The following is a 19,509-nucleotide window of genomic DNA, read 5'->3' on the forward strand; positions in this document are numbered from 1 at the left end:
TTTAATCTCAAATAAGTAAATAAAATATATTTCTTTTAAAATTCCTGTTTTCAAGGCTGGAGAAGTGGATCAGTGATTTAGACATGTACCAGCAAAGCCTAAGGACCTTGGCTTGATTTCCTAATACTCAGGTAAAGCCAGATGCACAAAGTGGCTTATGCATCTAGAGTACCTTTGCAGTGTCTGAAGGCCCTGGTGCACCAATTCTCTTTGCTATCTTTCTCTGTTTGCAAATAAATAAAAAAAACAATAATAATTTTTCAATTCCTGTTTTCACCGTTCATGGTGGTACACGCCTTTAATCCCTGCATTCACAAGGCAGAGTTAGGAGGAATTGCTATAAGTTGGAGGCCACCCTGAGATGACAGAGTGAATTCTAGGTCAGCCTAGGCTAGAGTGAGACCTACGTCAAAAATTGCCCCCACCTCAGATTTTATATTTATCTGGGGAAGGGAGGTTGGCAAGGAGCATCAGGGTTTCTACACCTTAGAGATAGCTCTTGGATCCCCAGCACCCTGTAACTGTCTTCCTGCAACCCCATAAGAGTGAAAAACAGAATTTGGTTTTGTTTCTGAGAAAGTATTTCATTAAGTAGTCCAGGTTAGCCTGGAACTCATTAAGTTACACAGGCTGGCCTCCAACTCAAGATCCTCCTGCCTCTGCCTCCTGAATGCTGGGATTCAGGCGTACACCACCACACCCAGGTAGAAGGAGTTTAAACCAACTACTGAAGGAGTTTCCTGCTTAACTCTTTCCAGGACGTCTCCCCTATCCACATTCCAGATGGAAAGGAAAGAGAGGTGCTCTGATCTTCAGGCCCCAGCAACAGTGAAGAGAGGGGCTGGAGAGATGGCTTAGCGATGGTTAAGCGCTTGCCTGTGAAGCCCAAGAACCCCAGTTCGAGGCTTGATTCCCCAGGACCCACGTTAGCCAGATGCACAAGGGGGCATATGCATCTGGAGTTCATTTGCAGTGGCTGGAGGCCCTGGTGCACCCTTTCTTTCTTTCTTTCTTTCTTTCTTTCTTTCTTTCTTTCTTTCTTTCTTTCTTTCTTTCTCTCCCCCACATCTCTCTCTCTGCCTGCCTCTTTCTCTCTCTGTTGCTCTCATATAAATAAGTAAAAATGAACAAAAAATTTAAAAAAAAAAAAAAAACAGTGAAGAAGGCTAGCCTGGCATTTCTTTTGTACTGCTCCTTCCTCTAGTCACTGAGAGCCACTCCATTTTATAGTCTGACTTCCAAGCAGACTGTGCCATTCTGTCCTCTAACCGGAGGGAGGGCCGCAGGGAGGCAAGCCTCACCCTCACCCTCTGATGGTAAAGAAGACCGCCCTCCTCCTACCTCATTTTCTTTCCTGCTGACAAAGGCAGGATGAGAGGCTCCATGGGAAAATGAAACCAGAAAGGGGGAAAATTTGAGGGGGCGGGTCCAATGCCTGTCACATATTAAATACTCCTAAAAAATAAAAAAGTTGAGAGCCAGGCATGGTAGCACATGCCTTTAATCCCAGTTTGTTTAAGTTCACCCTGAGACTACATAGCAAATTCCAGATCAGCCTGGACTAGAGCAAGACTTTACCTTACAAAAAAAAAAAAAAAGACAAATTGGATGAATATATTAAGGGTGGAGAGACCCTGAACAACTGCCTGGAGAACATATTAGTCTACTTTTCTATTTTTTTTTTTTTCCCTTGGCATCATTACCAAAACCAAGACTTAGTCAGGCCTGGTCCCTTCCCTGGCTCCCTCTTAGATGATCCATTCCCAGAGTTCCTGAGGAAACAAAGGTGATTGATGGGGAATTAAGTGGCCTCTTTGGTCTCATCAGGGCAATTTCCCAGTTTCTCATCTCTACCAGTCATTGGATCCTCAATCTCCATAGACAGCACCTCTCTTGACTTCATTCCATCACTTTTCCTTCCTTCCTTTCTTCCTCCCTTCCTTCCTCCCTTCCTTCCTTCCTTCCTTCCTTCCTGTCTTTTTTCAAAGTAGGGTCTTACTCTACCTCAGGCTGACCTGGAATTCATTATGGAGTCTCAGAGTGACCTCAAACAGACAGTGATCCTTCTACCCCTGCTTCCCAAGTGCTGGGATTAAAGACATATGCCACCATGCCTGGCTTTTTAAAAATATTTTTTATTTACTTGAGTGTGTGTGTGTGAGAGAGAGAGAGAGAGAGAGACAGAGAGAGAGAGAGAGAGAGAATAGGCATACCATAGCCTCCTGCAACTGCAAACAAATTCTAGATGCATGTGCCACTTTGTGCATCTGGCTTTACATGAATACTAGGAAATCAAACGTGGGCCATCAGGCTTTATAAACAAGCACCTTTACCTTTAAGCACTGAGCCATCTCACCAGTCCTTTTTTTTTTTTTTTTTTTCTTTTTTTTAAGGTAGTGTCTCCTTCTAGCTCAGGCTGACCTGGAATTCACTATGTAGTCTCAGGGTGGCCTTGAACTCATGGTGATCCTCCTACCTCTGCCTCCCAAGTACTGGGATTAAATGTATGCACCACCACACCTGGCTTGCTTGCTTGCTTGCCTGCTTTCTTTCTTTCTTTCTTTCCTTCTTTCTTTCTTTCTTTCTTTCTTTTTTTGTTTTTGGTTTTTCGAGGTAGGGTCTCACTCTAGCCCAGGCTGACCTGGAATTCACTATGTAGTCTCAGGGTGGCCTTGAACTCATGGTGATCCTCCTACCTCTGCCTCCCAAGTACTGGGATTAAATGTATGCACCACCACACCTGGCTTGCCTGCCTGCCTCCTTTCTTTCTTTCTTCCTTTCTTTCTTTCTTTCTTTCTTCCTTTCTTTCTTTCTTTCTTTTTTTGTTTTTGGTTTTTCGAGGTAGGGTCTCACTCTAGCCCAGGCTGACCTGGAATTCACTATGGAGTCTCAGGGTGGCCTCATACTCAACAATGATCCTCCTACCTCTGCCTCCCAAGTGCTGGGATTAAAGGCATGCACCACCACACCCGGCTTCTTCTTATTTTTTTTAAAATATATTTTATTTATTTATTTATTTGAGAGACAGAAAGAGGAAGAGAGAGTGAGAGAAAGAGAGGGACAGAATGGGTACGCCAGGGTCTCCAGCCACTGCAAACGAAGTCCAGATTCAGCTGGTTTATATGGGTCCTGGAGAATAGAACCAGGATCCTTTGGCTTTGCAGGCATTTGCAGGCAAATACCTTAACAACTAATCCATCTCTCCAACCTTCTCTCTCTCTTTCTTTTTTTTTTTTTTAATTTTTTTTTTGTTCATTTTTATTTATTTATTTGAGAGTGACAGACAGAGAGAGAAAGGGGCAGATAGAGAGAGAGAGAATGGGCACGCCAGGGCTTCCAGCCACTGCAAACAAACTCCAGACGCATGTGCCCCCTTGTGCATCTGGCTAAAGTGGGTCCTGGGGAAATTGAGCCTCAAACTGGGGTCCTTAGGCTTCACAGGCAAGCGCTTAACAGCTAAGCCATCTCTCCAGCCCTCTCTTTCTTTTTAAATAGTTTATTTATTTATTTATTTTTGTTTTTTCAAGGTAGGGTCTCACTCTAGGCTAGGCTGATCTGGAATTCACTCTACTCTCAGGCTGGCCTCAAACTCATGACAATCCCTACCTCTGCCTCACGAGTGCTGGGATTAAAGGCATGTGCCACCATGCCTGGCTTAATATATTTTTTCATTTATTTATTTGAGAGAGAGAGAGAGAGGGAGGGAGGCAGAGAGAGAGAGAATGAGTGTGCCAGGACCTCCAGCTGCAGCAAATGAACTCCAGATGCATATGCCACCTTGTGCATCTGGTTTACGTGGGTCCTGGGGAATCAAACCTAGGTCATTTGATTTTGTAGGCAAGTGTCTTAACTGCAAGGCCATCCATCCAGGCCCCTCCATCACTTTTTTTTTTAAATTTATTTATTTGAGAGTGACCGACAGAGAAAGAGGCAGAGAGAGAGAATGGGCGCACCAGGGCCTCCAACCACTGCACATGAACTCCAGATGCATATGCCACCTTGTACATCTGGCTTATGTGGGTCCTGGGGAATCGAGCCTGGAACCTGGGTCCTTAGGCTTCATAGGCAAGTGCTTAACCTCTAAGCCATCTCTCCAGCCCCCTCCATCACTTCTTGGTTGGGAGATAACTGAGAGGAAGAAACATCTGGGTTTAGGTTCTCTCAGCTGGTGGAACCTCAGTTTTCTTTGCCATCTTTCCAGAATATCCCCAATAAATGCAGTCATTTGCCAAGCCACAGGATGCCTGCTGATCACTTTATCCCTTGATGACATTACTCAAAGCCCAAGAAGTCAAGACAAGATGGGGGCTAGGGGTGAAGCTTGATGGTAGAGCTAGTGTGCTGGCTCTCAGTTTGACTCCCAGCATCAAATGAACTACTGAGGCCTTGGCTAGCTAGCTAGCTAGCTACAGGGCTGGATGGAAGAGAGACCCATCTGTTCCATTTCTCCAAATCGCTAGGGACATACAAGATTCCTAGCAGAGGTGAATGTTGCGGGGTAGGGTCTTAGCTGCTAAGCTTTGGGGGCAAGTTCTGCAGAAAGACATCCCCGGACCCTAGGGGATGGAACCCTCAAGAAATCTTGGGGTGCTTCCTAGCAACAGTTTGGAGGAAGGGAGGGAGCTGAGGGAAGGAAAGGGGGAGGGGCCTGGGCATGGCTGCTCCCACTGGAGCCCAGAGAACAGGCTGTTCCTGCTGCTTCCTTGGCAACCAAAATCGAAGCTGGAGGGGAAGGGGCTGGCAGACAGAGCCTCTTGGAGGGTCTCACTCATGCCCCACCCTCCGGCTTCACCATAGGTGCAAAGCATGCTCTGAAGCATAGATGGGGGGATAGGAGGGGAGAATCTGAGTGAGAGGGTTCGTGGCAAAGAGAGAACATAAGCTGGGGATGAACTGAGTCTGAGAAGAAATAGAAGCTTCAGGAAAACAGGTGGGCAGGGTGAGCGGGTGGTGAGAGGGATGATGCAACACCAGGACAGGGGCTATAAGCCCAGACCTGGACTGGATCCTGGCATTTGGGGAGATGTTGGCTCTGGAGGCAGCATGCCCTTCAATCTTGCCCTTGTCCAGTTCTGTCGCCTGTATTGAGAACCCAGGAGAAAATGGGAATGTCAGACCTTTTGTCTTTGCGTTCTGTCCCATTCTGTCCCTGGCAGGGGCTGAGTAAAGGTGGATTGGGAGGTGCTTCATTTGGTGACAATGGCTCTCGGATTTCATTTGGGGAGGAATGTCTAACATTTCAGAAAACGTCCTACATCGTTAGGACCTTGCATGAAAGACAGATGTGGTGGAGAAAGACAGAATGGCCAGGAGTGGTAGAGCATGCCTTTGATCCCAGGACTCAGCACTCAGGAGGCAGAGGCAGGAGGATCATGATGAGTTCCAGGCATTCTGGGCTATGTAGCAAGACCTTGTTTAAAAAAAAAAAAAAAAAAAAGACAGAAGACAGAATGACAAAATAATGGCACCTTTCTGGATTTCATCGTCCCTTTCCCTGGTCCCGCGGTAGAGATTACTGCCTGGACCTCACCACTGTCTCAAAGTTCTGTCCTGTTGAGGCAGAATATAATTGTACTTCCCCTGGTCTATCTCCCCACTCCTTAGGCAGCTCATTCCCAGGGGACTATTTCCATATTGGGAAGCACATGTTTCCTGATCCCTGTACCCTGCAGCCTGGTTCCCCACCCCCCCAGGGTTACAGCCAAACCTGATCACTGTTGAGTCGGCATCAACTGGCAGACAGCCACCCTCAACGCGCCTCCCACTCCACACTACGCCGACTGCATGCCGCAGCTTCCAGCCTCACGCTGCAGCTGTTGCATGTCCACTGGAAGCCCAGGCTGAACAGATTCGCTCTTTGCACACTGCAGCCTCAACTCCCCACTGCAGCTGCCACTGCACACTGCAGGCTCCCGGCACTCATACCCCTCACCCTGCCTACTTTACTTTCCCCTTCATTCCAGGCGCCCTTCTCCTCCCTGTGGTCCCAAGGGACAACCCCCCCCAAAAGAGGCAATTGCCCCTCCCCCACGCATTGCGAACCCTTAATACTCCTTGTAAGAGAAGTGGTTCCTCGTGAGCTGAGGATGTAGGTGGCTGACAACCACGGGGGAACGAGGGTAGAACAACTTGATTAGTCTGTTAGAATCCCAGTCAACAAATGATTCTGCCCAGTACAAACTGGGCGATTAGCAGAGCACCCCCCCACACACACACACACTCTCCTCCCCAAGGCTGTGGAGGCAGGAGCCCCGCCCTAGGAGCCGTGGGATGGTTATGGCCCCCGCTGGTAAAACTGGGCTAATGACAGCGGGGGAACCGGCGGGGCCAGAGGGGGGGTGCTAGGGCAATTAGACCTCTGTCTGGCGCTAGGAGATCCCGAGATGAAAGGGGCTCTGGCGTCATTGGCAGGATTTTATGTCCATGAAAGCAGGTGTGTGTGTGTGTGTGTGTGTGTGTGTGTGTGTGTGTGTGTGTGTGTGTGAACGCGCGCGTGCGTTCCTGTGTGCGCGCGCGCAAGGGTCTGGGATTGGCATAGAGGCCGACCTCAGCTCCGGGAAAGGGAGTCCATTTATATGCAGGCACCATCCTTTGATTAGTCCCGGTACCAGCCGGGGTAAATGAGAGGAAATAACCACCTCACAGAAGCTGGGAGGGGCGGGGGGATGAGCTGTGGCAAATGGTGCCCCCCTCCCCATGCTCAGCAGGGGGAGCAGATTGTTGAGGAACGGCTGGTGGCGTGGAATAGAAAGAGCTTCTGTGAAGAAAGGGGGGCGTTTGCAAGCGAGGCAGTAGATCCGACATGGATGTTGCAAACGAGAGGGGAGTGGGGAGCGTGGCGCGAGCCTCCCCAAAGGTTAAAAACGGGATGATTGAAGTTAAGGGGACCTCAGAAGTCACCAGTCCAACCCTTGTATTTTAAACCGGAGGAAGCTGCACTCCTAGCAGCTGTGATTTGTTCAAGGTCACGCAGAGAGTTCCTGGGGGAGAAGGGACCCGAACTCTCAAATGAACTCTACACACCTGGCGTTTGGTAATCTGGCTTTCCCGCGCCCTTTCTCCCGCCCCGAATTTATATGCTGCAAAAAGCTCCTCGATAGTTCCTCCCTTACCCCAGAGTGTAAACCAAAACATACACACATTCTCCCTGCGAGTAAAAGCTTTTTTTTTTTTTTTTTTGCTTTTTTTTTTTTTAATGACATCTTTTCCAAAATGTGTCACCAAATACCACTCGCTCGACCCGGGCCACCAGCACTGGGTAGGTAAGGCGAGGAGGAGTCCGAGCCGAGCCAGGCCAGGCAGGGCTCGAGCGGTTTGGAGGGGTGTCGGGCCGAGCAGCTTGGCCGGGGTCCCGGGGCGCGGCGGCGGCGGCGGCGGCGGCGGCGGGTGGGGGGTGGGGGTGGGGGTGGGGGCGGGAGCCCACGGCGGCGGCGGCGGCGGCGGCCTGCAGGGAGCAGCCGCGAGCCGGGCCGGGCGCGCGGAGCCCGAGCCCCAACCGAAGCGGAGCGGGGCGGGGGAGGGAGGAGCCAGAGCGGCCGCCGCCTCTGCCGGAGGAGCCGCGGGGCCGCCACACTCGCCCCCCGCCCCCCCCCGCGCTCACTCGCACTCACACCCCGGCGCTGGAGGCGGGCGGCCCGGGCCCTACCGGCCCCCCATGGACGCCCCCGGCACGGGGCGCTGAGACCCTCCCCCCACCCCACACACATACACACACACGCGCACACACACACACACACACACACACACATACACACACCCTGCGTCGCTGTCCCAGCCCGGTCCAGCGCGCGCCACGCCGAGGTAAGGAGGAGGGAGCGAAGGGGGCATTAATATGCAAATATGTCGCGATTGATTATGCAAAGCCTCGGGTCCCCTTGGCCAGCTCGCCGACGGGCTGAAGTCGGGGTTGGGGGGGGTGGGGACCGCCTAGGGGCTTCCCACCGCTAACCTCCACCTTATTTTCCGGCGCCCCGATGACCCTGTCACTGTCCCAGAGCTTGCAACTTAACGCCCCGGGGAAGGGAGGTGCTGCTAGGAGGAGGTCGGTGGGCTCCCCGGTGTGTGTGTTGCTGGGGGGGGGGATTCGCAGACGGAGATGGCGTCTGGGCCTCCCCCTCGAGGGCCCGCCCGGCCTCTGTCCGGTTGGTCTGCTGCGCATTCCCGGGCCGGGCCCCCGCTGCCGAGGCTCCCCCGCCCGCCGCGCCGAGGTTTGTTTACGGTGCGCCGGAGGTCTGTGTCCCCCCCCCGCCTGCCCGCCCCCCCCCCCCAAACCTCGGAGGCCAAATGCTCTTTGCAAAGCTGCCTCCAGCTGCAGAGGGCAGTGTGAGTACCATTGCTTGTGATCGGGGCTTGCATGGGCTGGGGGAGAGGGAAGTCCCCCTCCCCTCACCGCCTCCCCAGTTAAGCATGGCTCTGTGGTTGCAACACTCCTAATTGCAAAAACGCGGCGGCTGGGATGGGGGTGTGAGTGTGTGTGGGGTGTGTGTGTGTAGTAGTGAGGGTGTGCTTGATGGTCTCTGGATAATTAGGAGAGCTGCTGGCTGCTGGTAGGGGAAGAGAGAAAGGAATGGACCTGTGTTATATGTGAGCTCCCCCCCCCTCCCTTGTTTCCCTTCCTTTGCAACGTGTCTCCGGTGCCCCTTTTCTGTCTTGGGCCTTCCCTTGTCCACTGTGAAAGGAAGGCCTGGGAAGATGTCAGAGGCAACAGAGAGCCACCCGTTCCAAGGATTGGAGGTGGGGGGGGGGGGAAAGAGGCTCACAGACGGAAAACCAGCGAGATGGGAGCCTGCCCCTGAATGCTGGCTCTGGCCCCAGAAGGGGGAGGGGATGAAGGGGGCCATTGTCCTACATGAAGGGGGAAAGCAGAGGTGACATGCAGACACAGATATGCCCACACAGCCACATGCACACCCAGGGACACCCAGGCTGATTCAAGGACAGGAGCTACGGGACACACCCACATGGGGACAAGGGAAGAGAGGCAGGCTGCCACTGTACTGTGGAGCTCAGAGGGGCGGGACACACCCACGAGAGACCGAGAGCAGGGAGACCAAGCGATGCACATACCCACGCACAGGGTCACACGAGATACTGTCACACACAGGGGCAAGGAGGAGTCAACTGTCACCCACACAGAGAAAGTCACTATCGCATGCATGCATGCGCATGGAGCAGTTGCACACGGCCGCACCATTACAAAAGACCCTGCCACTCAGAGTCACACACACACACGTGTTCACATGTGCCCAGTCATGCAGTCATCATCGCCTGCCATGACAGTCACTGTCACTCGGTCAAACGTAGACGCAGCCACCCGTCAGGACATGTGTACACAACTTAGCAACAAGTATTTTCCTGGACTCTTCCTTGTGCCGCTCCGAGGTCCTGTGGACAATGCAATCCCTGCTCCTGAGAAAATTAGATTCGCCTGTATGAAAAAGACTTCCCTGCATAATGGTGCAAAGCCTGCATTCCCGATAACACTGCCGTCATTGTCCCTTGTCATACCTCCCAGTTGCTAGATGGCAAGCTCCTTGAGACCCCGAGAGAAGAGCTCTGGATCCCACCCAGAGCCCAGCACAGGGTGCGCTCTGTAAACGCTTGTTAATTGATGGACTGTGGGAAGAGCCAGGCACAGGTGCGTTTTCTTTGTGCCCAGTCCCATAGACTCAGGTGCAGGAACCTTGCACCAGGCTGGGTCTACACAGTCACAGGTCCGTCTGGCACTGTCCGGATAACCCCAGTGGTTACACCGCAAAAGGGGACAGGCGAGCAAAGCACACACCTAGAGACACATAGACTTTCCCCTCTTTCTTTTCTCTTCTTCTAGGCTCAGCCACTGTGTAGCAATGAACCACCCCCCCTTCTTCCTTTCTTTTAGACAGTGAAACAAGAGAAAAGTGGGTGCAAGGGGGTTCCAGAGAGCCGAGTCATGGGCCTGAAGCGTGTCCAGTGAATTCTAGGAGCTGGGATTGTCCACGCTGCTGGGGGAGGGGTATCTTGGGAAGAGCTGGGGGAGGCTCTCTGGCTGTTCTCTCATCCCTTCCCTGGAAGCCCACGGAGACCTGGCTGTGCCTGCTGGGGTCATTTGCCTGGGCCATTCCTGGGGATCCTCAGTTGTCACCAGTGCCTGCCTCCCACTGTGAGTCCTCCCCTTTTCTCACCTCTGGCCCTCCTGTCCAAACTTGGAAGCTTTCCTTAGCAGGCCATATGCTGGCGAGTGTCTGCATGAGTGATGTGTATTTTTGACTTGGAATTTCTCTCTAACTCTATCTCTCTTTCTGTTGCTCTGTCTTGGGGTGTCTGACTCTTCCCCCCCCCCCCCCCCCCCGTCTCTTCTTGTTTGTCTGCCAGTCCTTAACTCTCACCCTGAGCTTGTCTCTGTTTCTATCACAGCCTTTCTTCTCAGAGCTGGGAACTAACTGGTAGCAACATTCTTCATACTTTTCCAGTTGTTAATGCTCAAACTCAGGCCCTGTGCCCCGCCCAGCCTGCCTCTGGGGTCAGCAGGAGGTTGGGGTGGGGGGTGGGGCGAGGGGCTCAGCTGGCTGCTCAGGACATCCTGCTCTTCCTCAGTGCCTGTAGCTGTGGTTTGGCCAGCAAGTTGAGGGGGCTGGGAAGGGGGAGTTAGCTATTGCCTGTGCTGACCCCTCAAGCTGTTAGACCTAGCCATGGAACACCAGTTCTGTGCAGGCTGCAGCTCCTCTAGAAGGCAGTGAGGAGGCTCCTCCTCCCTTAACTGACCCAGGAGGGCGGGAAAAGCATGCCCCCCTTGGGCAGTGGCGGGAGCTGGCAGGACCCAGCTGTGTCCACAGCGGGACTGGTGATGGCCTTTATCCATACCCGTGGCAGCTGAGACCCACCTCAGAGATGCCCAACAGCTGTGTCTTCATTGCCCAGCCTCAGGCCTGGTTCTGAGGCTACAGCTGCTTATGTTATGCTGGGATTGAGGAAGCACTGGATTGAAGAACATGACAACAAGGCATCATTCTTTTCAAAAAAATTTATTTATTTATTTATTTATTTATTTACAAGCAGAAAGACAGAAAGCTAGCGATCGAGCGAGAGAGAGAGAGAGAGAGAGAGAGAAAACAGAGACACAGAGATATGGGCACACCAGGGCCTCTTGTCTCTGCAAATGAACTCCAGAGGCATTGGCCACTTTGTGCACCTGGCCTTTAACATGGGTACTAGAGAATTGAACCTGGTCTGTCAGCCTTTGCAAGCAAGTGCCTTAACCACTGAGCTATCTCTCCAGCCCCAAGCCATCTTTCTTCTAGAAGGTGATATGCTGTCATAGTTAAGAGCAGAGTTTTGGTTTTGTTTTGGCTTTATTTTGTAGCATGATTGCCTGGATCTGAATCCTATTTCAGCCTCCCTCTGGTTGTGTGACCTTGAGAAAAAGACTTAACTTCCTTTTTGCCTTATCTGTAAACTAGGGATGATAATATCTACCTCATTTAGCTTTTGACATTTGTAGGTTTTAAAATATATTAATTGCTTGGGAAGCTGAGGTAAAAGGATCAAGAGGTCAAGGCCAAGGCTGAAGAGATGGCTTAGCTGTTAAGGTACTTGCCTGCAAAGCCAAAGGACCCAGGTTTGATTCCCCAGTACCCACATAAGCCAGATGCACAAAGGGGCGCATGCCTCTGGAGTTCGTTTGCAGTGGCTGGAGGCCCTGGCATGCCCATTCTCTCTGTTTCCTCTCTCTCTCTCTCTCTCTCTCTCTCTCTCTCTCCCCTTGCAAATAAATAAAATAAATCTTAAAAGTGTTTTTTAAAAAAAGAGTTCAAGGCCAATTTCAGCTACATAGAAAGCTGGAAGCCAGTCTGGGCTACATGAGAACCTTTCTCAAGTAAAATTAAAAATATTTACATGTATTTATATGTATGTGTATATGTATATAATGAGTTTTTAAAATGCTCAGTTCACAGCCAGGTGTGTTAACATAGGCCTGTATCCCAGCACTGAGGCTAGGGAAAAAGGAGGACTAGAAAGTCTAGGCTAGCCTTTTTTTGTTTGTTTGTTTCTCAAGGTAGGGTTTTGCTTTAGCCTAGGCTGACCTTGAATTCACTAGGTAGTTTCAGGGTGGCCTTGAATTTATATCAATCCTCCTACCTCTGCCTCCTGAGTGCTGATATAAAAGGCATATGCCATCATGCCTAGCAAGGGATTTTTTTTTTTTTTAAGGAGCCTGTGTGTGTGTGTGTGTGTGTGTGTGTGTGTGTATTTGTTTATTTATTTATTTGAGAGCAACAGAGAGAGTAAGAGGCAGAAAGAGAGAATGGGCACATCAGGGCTTCCAGCCACTGCAAACGAACTCCAAACACATGCACCAACTTGTACATCTGGCTTACGTGGGTCCTGGGGAATCAAGCCTCAAACTGGGGTCCTTAGGTTTCACAGGCAAGAGCTTAACTTCTAAGCCATCTCTCCAGCCCAGATTTTTTTTTTTTTAATAGAAAGAGAGAGAGTGAGAGAATTGGCGCACCAGGGCCTCTAGCCTCTGCAAACGAACTCCATATGCGTGCACCCCCCTGTAGACTTATGCAGTTTGTGTGGTGGATCACCTTGTGTGTCCGACTTACGTGGGTTCTGGGGAGTCGAACTTGGATCCTTAGGCTTCTCAGGCAAGTGCCTTAACCACTAAGTCATCTATCCAGCCCTAAGCTAGCCTTTTTAGCTACACAGTAAAACCACATCTTAACCTCCTCCTCTCTCAAAATATGCCAAGTTTATATCAAGCTATATGTGTTAGCTGTTAATATAAAGAAACCTGGAAGCCTGGGGACCCTGGGATTTCTTGGAGAAGTGCGGTGGAGAAGCGATCTCCTAACATTACGTACAGAAATGGGAATGAGTGGGGCCCAGGGGGTCTCCAGCCTCCAGCATCTGCACCATTCATATACCACCTCTCTCTCTCCCACATCCTTTTGCAAGTTGGAACCAATGTATGGAAGAAAGCCCAGTCCCCTCTCTGCCCACCTTCCTTTGACTCTCACCTTTTAGCTTACAGAGTCACGACATCTCAGCCTGGGGCACACCTCCTCAGCTAAAGGCATGTGTGAGTGTTTGGGTATCATTGCATCTCTCTTGGGGCAAGTATGAGTTTTGGCAGAGCAAGGGAGAAAGATTCCAAGCTAAGCAATGCCATCTTCCCACACCTAGTGAAGGGCTCAGGGGCCCTTGCTTCCAAAAGCCCAGCAAACCATCTACCTACCATCCATCAGTCAGGACTTAGCGCTGGCCCACAGTTGTCAGATTCCTGTCCCCAGCACATAGCACACATTGGTGAGAGGAGGTGGCAGAGAGAAAGAGACAATAAGTGTGGAGCAGCATGGTACACACGGCACCTGGGGATCCTGGATCTGTCATGGGGTGCCTCTTTGGAGCGGACGATCAGGATCCTCTCTTCCCCAAGCCCCATTTATTCAGCGGCTGTCCTTCAAGGTGAAGCAAGGGCAATGGACAGCGCTTCTTGATAGAGTGGTCTGGAGTCTTTGGAATGGGAGCCAATCTTCAATGCCAGTTCTCACGGCTGCAGAGGTGCTTGGGGAATGTCAGAACTTTTGTGAGGGTAGTTGTGGTATACAGAAACAGTGCAGACTGGGAATTGGGTGCTCGGTTGTTTTTGTTTTTTGTTTTGTTTTGGTTTTTCCAGGTAGGGTCTCGCTCTAGCTCAGGCTGACCTGGAATTCACTATGTAGTCTCAGAGTGGCTTTGAACTCACAGAGATCCTCCTACCTCTGCCTCCCGAGGGCGCCACCATGCCCACTCAGGGCTGAGTTTTTTTTTTAACCACTCAACAGTTGTGTAACTTTGGGCCTGAGTTTTGTGGGGTTTTTTATTTTTTTATTTTTTTTTTATTTTTTGAAGTAGGGTTTCACTCTAGCCCAGGCTGACCTTGAACTCATCATGGAGTCTCTGGGTGGTCTTGAACTCACAGCGATCCTCCTACCTCTGCCTCCCGAGTGCTGGGATTAAAGGTGGGCGCCACCACGCCTGGCAAAACGTGAGCGCCGGGCCTGGGTTTTTGGGGGTTTTGTTGTTGTTTGGTTTGGTTTTTTATTTTGTTTTTCAAGGTAGGGTCTCACTCTAACCCAGGCTGAACTGGGATTCACTATGTAGTCTCAGGCTGGCCTCAAATTCACAGCAATCCTCCTATCTCTGCCTCCTGAATACTGAGATTAAAGGTGTGCACTACCATGCCTGGCTTGGCTTGGACCTTGGCTTTTATTATATAGAAACAATGATATCTGTCCCATTCAAGGTGAGGGTAAAGACCATAACATTGGGGACATGACTAAGTAGTTAAAGGTGCTTGCTTGCAAAGCCTACTGGCCCAGGTTCAATTCCCTAGCCACCCATGTAAAGCTGGATGGGCATTCATTAGCAATGGCAAGAGACTCTGGCATACATATACACACACACATAAATAAAACAAAAATTATAAAAATGGAGCTGGGGGCTAGAGAGATGGCTTAGTGGTTAAGGCGCTTGCCTACAAAGCCTAAGAACTCATGTTCAAATTTCTAGGTCCCACATTGCCAGACACACGGTGATGCAAGTGCACAATGTCACATATGCATACAAGGGGGCACACTTGTCTGGAGTTCACTCACAGTAGGCTGAAGATCCGGGCACACCCATTCTTTGTCTCTCTCTCTCTCTCTCTCTCTCTGCCTCTTTCTCTCTCAAAATTAAAATTAAAACAAAGCCATGCATGGTGGCACAAGCCTTTAATCCCAGCACTTGGGAGGCAGAGGTAGGAGGATTGCCCTGAGTTTGAGACCACCCTGAGAATACATAGTGAATTTCAGTTCAGCCCGAGTTAGAGTGAGAACCTACCTAGGGGGTGGGGAGGAGCATCATTTTATGGGTGAGAGTGTAGCTCAGTAGCAGAGCACTTGCCTAGCATGCATGAAATATCCTAAATTTGCTCCTTAGCACTACAGAGATGATAAGGTGATAGCTGGGCATGGTGGCGATGCCTTTCATCCCAGCACCTCCACCCTGTGTTCCAGGCCAGCCTGAGACTACATAGTGCATTCCCGGTGAGCCTGGGCTAGAGCGAGACCCTACCTCAAAAAAAATAGAGCTGGAAAGATAGCTTAGTAGTTAAGGCGTTTGCCTGTGAAGCCTAAGGGCCCCCGTTTAATTCTCCAGGACCCACGTAAACCAGATGCACAAGGGGGTGCATGCATCCAGAGTTCATTTGCAGTGGCTGGAGGTCCTGGCACGCCCATTCTCTCTATCTACCTCTTTCTCTCTCAAATAAATAAAAAAAATATATTTTGAAAACAAACAAACAACTAAGTAAATAAAAATAAAGTAGCGAGGCATGGTGGTGCACACCTTTAATCACAGTGCTGGGGAGACAGAAGTAGGAGGATCGCCTTGAGTTCGAGGCCACCCGGAAACTACATAGTAAGCTCCAGGTCAGCCTGAGCTACAGTGAGGCCCTACCTTGAAAATACCAAAAAATGGGCTGGAGAGATGGCTTAGCGGTTAAGCGCTTGCCTGTGAAGCCTAAGGACCCCGGTTTGAGGCTCGATTCCCCAGGACCCATGTTAGCCAGATGCACAAGGGGGCGCACACATCTGGAAATCGTCTGCAGTGGCTGGAAGCCCTGGCGTGCCCATTCTCTCTCTCTCTCTGCCTCTTTCTCTGTCTGTCACTCTCAAATAAATAAATAAAAATAAACCAAACTAAAAAATAAAAAAATATATAAAATAAATATTTTTTTTAAAAAAAGAAATGATAAGACGAGATGAGAGCATGTTTAATCCATATTGCTGCTTGGCATGGTAATTGGTGACTCCTCCCTTCCTGGGCTAGCACATGCCACCAGGAACCAGAGACCATCCTGCCTCTCACTGAGACATCTGTGACTCATGCAGTCAGGCACATGTGGTTTTACCTTAGTGTCACCTGGCATGCTAAAAACGGGGGTACCAATGGGGACCTCCCTCTTGTATGTGCGGAGAGGTCAGAAATTTATAGCTAGACCATGGAGCAAGGTGAGTATTTCTGTGCCCAGAAATGCTCTGCTCTTCTGCTTTGAGGTGGGCACTTGGCCTGAGGAGCTTGGGTTGAGGGTTACCAGATAGTGCCAAAGGCATAGCCACACCTCCAGCATTGGCAAAGAGCCATGTGATTGGGCTGAGTGCCCAGCCTACCTCCTCTTCCTCCTCTCTTCCTCCCATAAGGAAAAGATGGGCTCTTGGCTCAGAAGCCCTGGCTGTCTATTTCATTTTCTCTTTTACCAGGGCCGGGGAGGGGGATGGGGTGGGCTTTGGTGGCTATCAGCATTTTTCCGTACACATAAGTGAGTGGGTGTGTTGTGCATGCGTTCATGGGAGAGTGTTTTTGTACATGTGTGGGCTAGGGAGGGCTCTGAATATCTCCTGGAATGGGGACCGGAGCCCTGCCGCTCTGCGCATGCGCGATGAGGGTGTGTGTCCGCACGTGTCCATGTGTGTGCCGGAGACTCAGCTGCATTTGCTGTGCTTATGTTCTTGCTCTCCCTCTCCTTCTCTCTCTCTCTCTCTCTCTCTCTCTCTCTCTCTCTCTCTCTCTCTCTCTCTCTCTCTCTCTCACACTTCTTAATCCCTTTGATTCTTCCTCCTTTTCCTGTTGCCACCCTCCCTCCCTCTCCTGTATCTCCTTTTCCCCCTCTCTCTCTATCCCTCATTCCCTAGGCCAGTTCTGACTGGGTTGGGGGCTGGCTCCCGCCTCCACGGGGTGCTTAGAACCTACTGCTTTTCTTTCCCCCTCCAACATCCCCTCCCTTCCTCGGCGCCGATGCTCCCTGTAGCTGGCAGGCAACTCCTCCTGCCTTACCAGGGGGAAGTACAGACACCCCAAGCCTTGTGCCCGTAATGCCATCTGCAGCAAGCGCCTTGGCCCCGTGACATTCATGCCTACAGCATTCAGCTGCCCCAGCTCCCAGCTCCAATTACCCACTGGCTGCAGGGGAGGGGTGGGGGAAATGTACCATGCCCAGCTTGGGGGTGCTTCTAATTCTGCCTTCTTGTCTACTTGGATCTCCTGCATACATTCCTGCAGAGGGGAATTGAGTCAGAGGCCCTGAAGTTCTGTGGTCTGGTGAAGAAAGGCCTGAGCTCTTTGCGCATAGGTGTGGGCACAGCTACCCATCAGCACATGACCAGGGGTAACCCTTAGACCCAGGAACACATCTTGATGCCTGATAGAGTTGGCTTGGGTCAGGGGAGGGGGGAGAAGAAGAGCAGGTGGGTGAGGTTATGGGGGAGTGGGTTGCAAAGCACAGTCTTTGATGTTGGAGCTAGGCATCTGGCCCAAGGCTAGGCTGCTGTTTATGTCTTTCTGATTCTGACCTGCGGGGGGGAATTTCCTGTTATATTCATTGTTGGGGGGGGGGCAGGAGGCTCCTTTGTTTAAGCAGCTAGTCTCCCCCTTAGGTACATTCCCCACTCCCATTTCCCATTCCCTAGCCGCATGGTAGGTAGGAGATCTGACTTCTGGGTCACTGCTCTTAAACTCCAGAATCCCATCTCCTGGGGACCCAGCAGGAGCCCACCGAGCCTGGTTGTCTTTCCTTCTTCCCGCCCCCCCCCCCCCCCCCCGCACAGGCCAAGCTGTGCCTGAGTCTGTGTGTACTCCTCTGCCACATCACACCTGCCAAATAGTGCCTGCCTTCCTGCCTTCACTCTTTCCTGGCACTAGAATAGCAGAGGATTGGGTGGGGCAACCCTGCCCCGATCCATACCTGAGAGAGTGGGATTGGGGGTTCTGGGGAAGTCCAGCTCTGGGGACCATGTCACCCTTCACATGGGACTCGTGTTACTACTGCAGTTTCCCCGTGGCCGCAAACCCCCAGCCCGCCGTAGGGTTGGTGGCTGCCTGCGGGAGCCCATGTTGGCACCGGGACCCGTCTGCACACAGATGCCTGTCTGCCTGTGCATGCCCATGTGTGTTTGGGCCACGATGGCTGTGCTGGCCCCTCCACATCACTCTTTCTTGGCTCCGTAGTGTGGAGTCAGGGTTGGGAGTGGGTGGTTGGGGAGAGATCTCCCCCCACCACCCTAATGGCAGGCAGAGGGGAAGGGGAGAGGGAGGTGTGAACCTACCCACAGCACTATTAATAGCCCACATGCCAGGCCACCAAGAACCAGCTGTCACCGTGGAAACCATTCCTACTCCCCCTTCTCCCAGCTTCCATGGGGTGGGACTTAAGGCAGGGTAGAGACACCCCCCACCAGTCTTTCTTTGTTACCTTTCTCCCTTTTCTGCCCTCCTTCATCTCTCTCCCCTTCCTTTGTGTCTTTCACCCCCCCATTTCCCCTTCCCCTTCCCAAGGCTCCCTTCTTTTTCCCTCTATTTCTTTGACATCCTTAGCTCTGTTACCCATCTCTGTCCCATTTCTTTGTTCTGCCCTTCCTTCCCCACCTTCCTTTCTTCCCCTCTTTTCCCATCACAGCTTATACCTGATTCCTCCTCCTCTTTCTCCCCTTTTTTCTGCCTCCCCCCCCCCCGCCCACATATGTGTGTGTCCGTGTCTGTGTGTGGTTGACAAGGAGGGCCGGGCTTCCTTCAAAGCAGTAAGGACAAAGTTCAGGTGCCCCAGAAAGGTGGGGCCAAAGCCCAGGGCAGAGACTGGGAAGTGTGACGGTATCCGCAGCTAAATGCTGAGGGCGGACACAGCACCTCAAAGATGCCGACCTTCCCACGACTCCTCTGGGGGTGTCCCGGGGATCTGCAGAAGTGCAGAGTGGGACAGGCGGCTGTGGGAATCTGGCATGGTGCCCATGGATGCCGCACTGTCGTCCCCCCCCCATCGCAGGAGCACTTAAGCTTAATGAAATGCTTCCCCCTCTTCGGGCACTTTGCCCAAGCTGCCACCCGGCAGCTCTTATCTGACAAAGAAGGAGTGGGTGGCCAGGCCAGCCAACAGGTGGGTCTTGCTGTCCAGCTGAATCTCAGAACCCTACAGCTCCACCCCCTCAGCGTCTGTGGGGCTGAGCTTTGCCACCACAAAGAATGTGCCAGGAAGGAGTTTGGGAATATTAAGCTGGGTTCCTGCGAGGGGAAAGAGGCTCCCCTTCAGGGTGGATCCCCTTCTGCATCCTCTTCTTCTGATGAACTTTTCCTGACCGCAGCTGACAAGGCACCCGCCTGGTTTGTGCCAACCTGCGTGCCGAGATCTCTGCCTGGCCTCAGTGATACCTCAGAGGCCCAGGTACATCCCTGGAGAGGCTTCCAGGACTCCCCAGGGGCTGTAGACTCTTGCTAAGTACCGGGCAAGAGTGCCCTAGGCAGTGAGGGCAGCTCCTTGGTCTTCCTACTGCCAGAGGTGAGCGACAGCCTGAAGCTACACGCACTGGCCCAGGGCACATCCAGCTTAGCACACAGAGGTGGGGCAAACAAGGACCCTGCCCCTCCCCCAGGGGGCACGTGCAAGCCCTTGGCAGTGCCCAGACACATTTGGAGTTAAGGCTGGGCTGAGGAGGAGGGAAATAAACAGGGTGG

At 51.7% G+C, this 19,509-nt stretch overlaps 1 protein-coding gene across 3 annotated transcripts in view; it reads left to right on the forward strand.

Moving 5' to 3' along the window:
* The first annotated feature begins 4,779 nt into the window (after positions 1 to 4,779).
* Thra (thyroid hormone receptor alpha) overlaps positions 4,780 to 19,509 on the forward strand; it is a 38,691-nt gene continuing 23,961 nt past the window's right edge. For 2 of the 3 annotated variants that reach the window (XM_004655450.2, XM_045159321.1), the window contains exon 1: positions 7,644 to 7,800. The gene's annotated coding sequence lies outside the window, so the exon portion shown is untranslated. Of the gene's footprint in view, positions 4,931 to 7,643; positions 7,801 to 19,509 lie in introns of those variants that run through there. The other variant, XM_045159320.1, reaches the window with a different exon arrangement.

Source organism: Jaculus jaculus, chromosome 9 (genome assembly GCF_020740685.1).
Source record: "Jaculus jaculus isolate mJacJac1 chromosome 9, mJacJac1.mat.Y.cur, whole genome shotgun sequence".
Classification (NCBI taxonomy): domain Eukaryota; kingdom Metazoa; phylum Chordata; class Mammalia; order Rodentia; family Dipodidae; genus Jaculus; species Jaculus jaculus.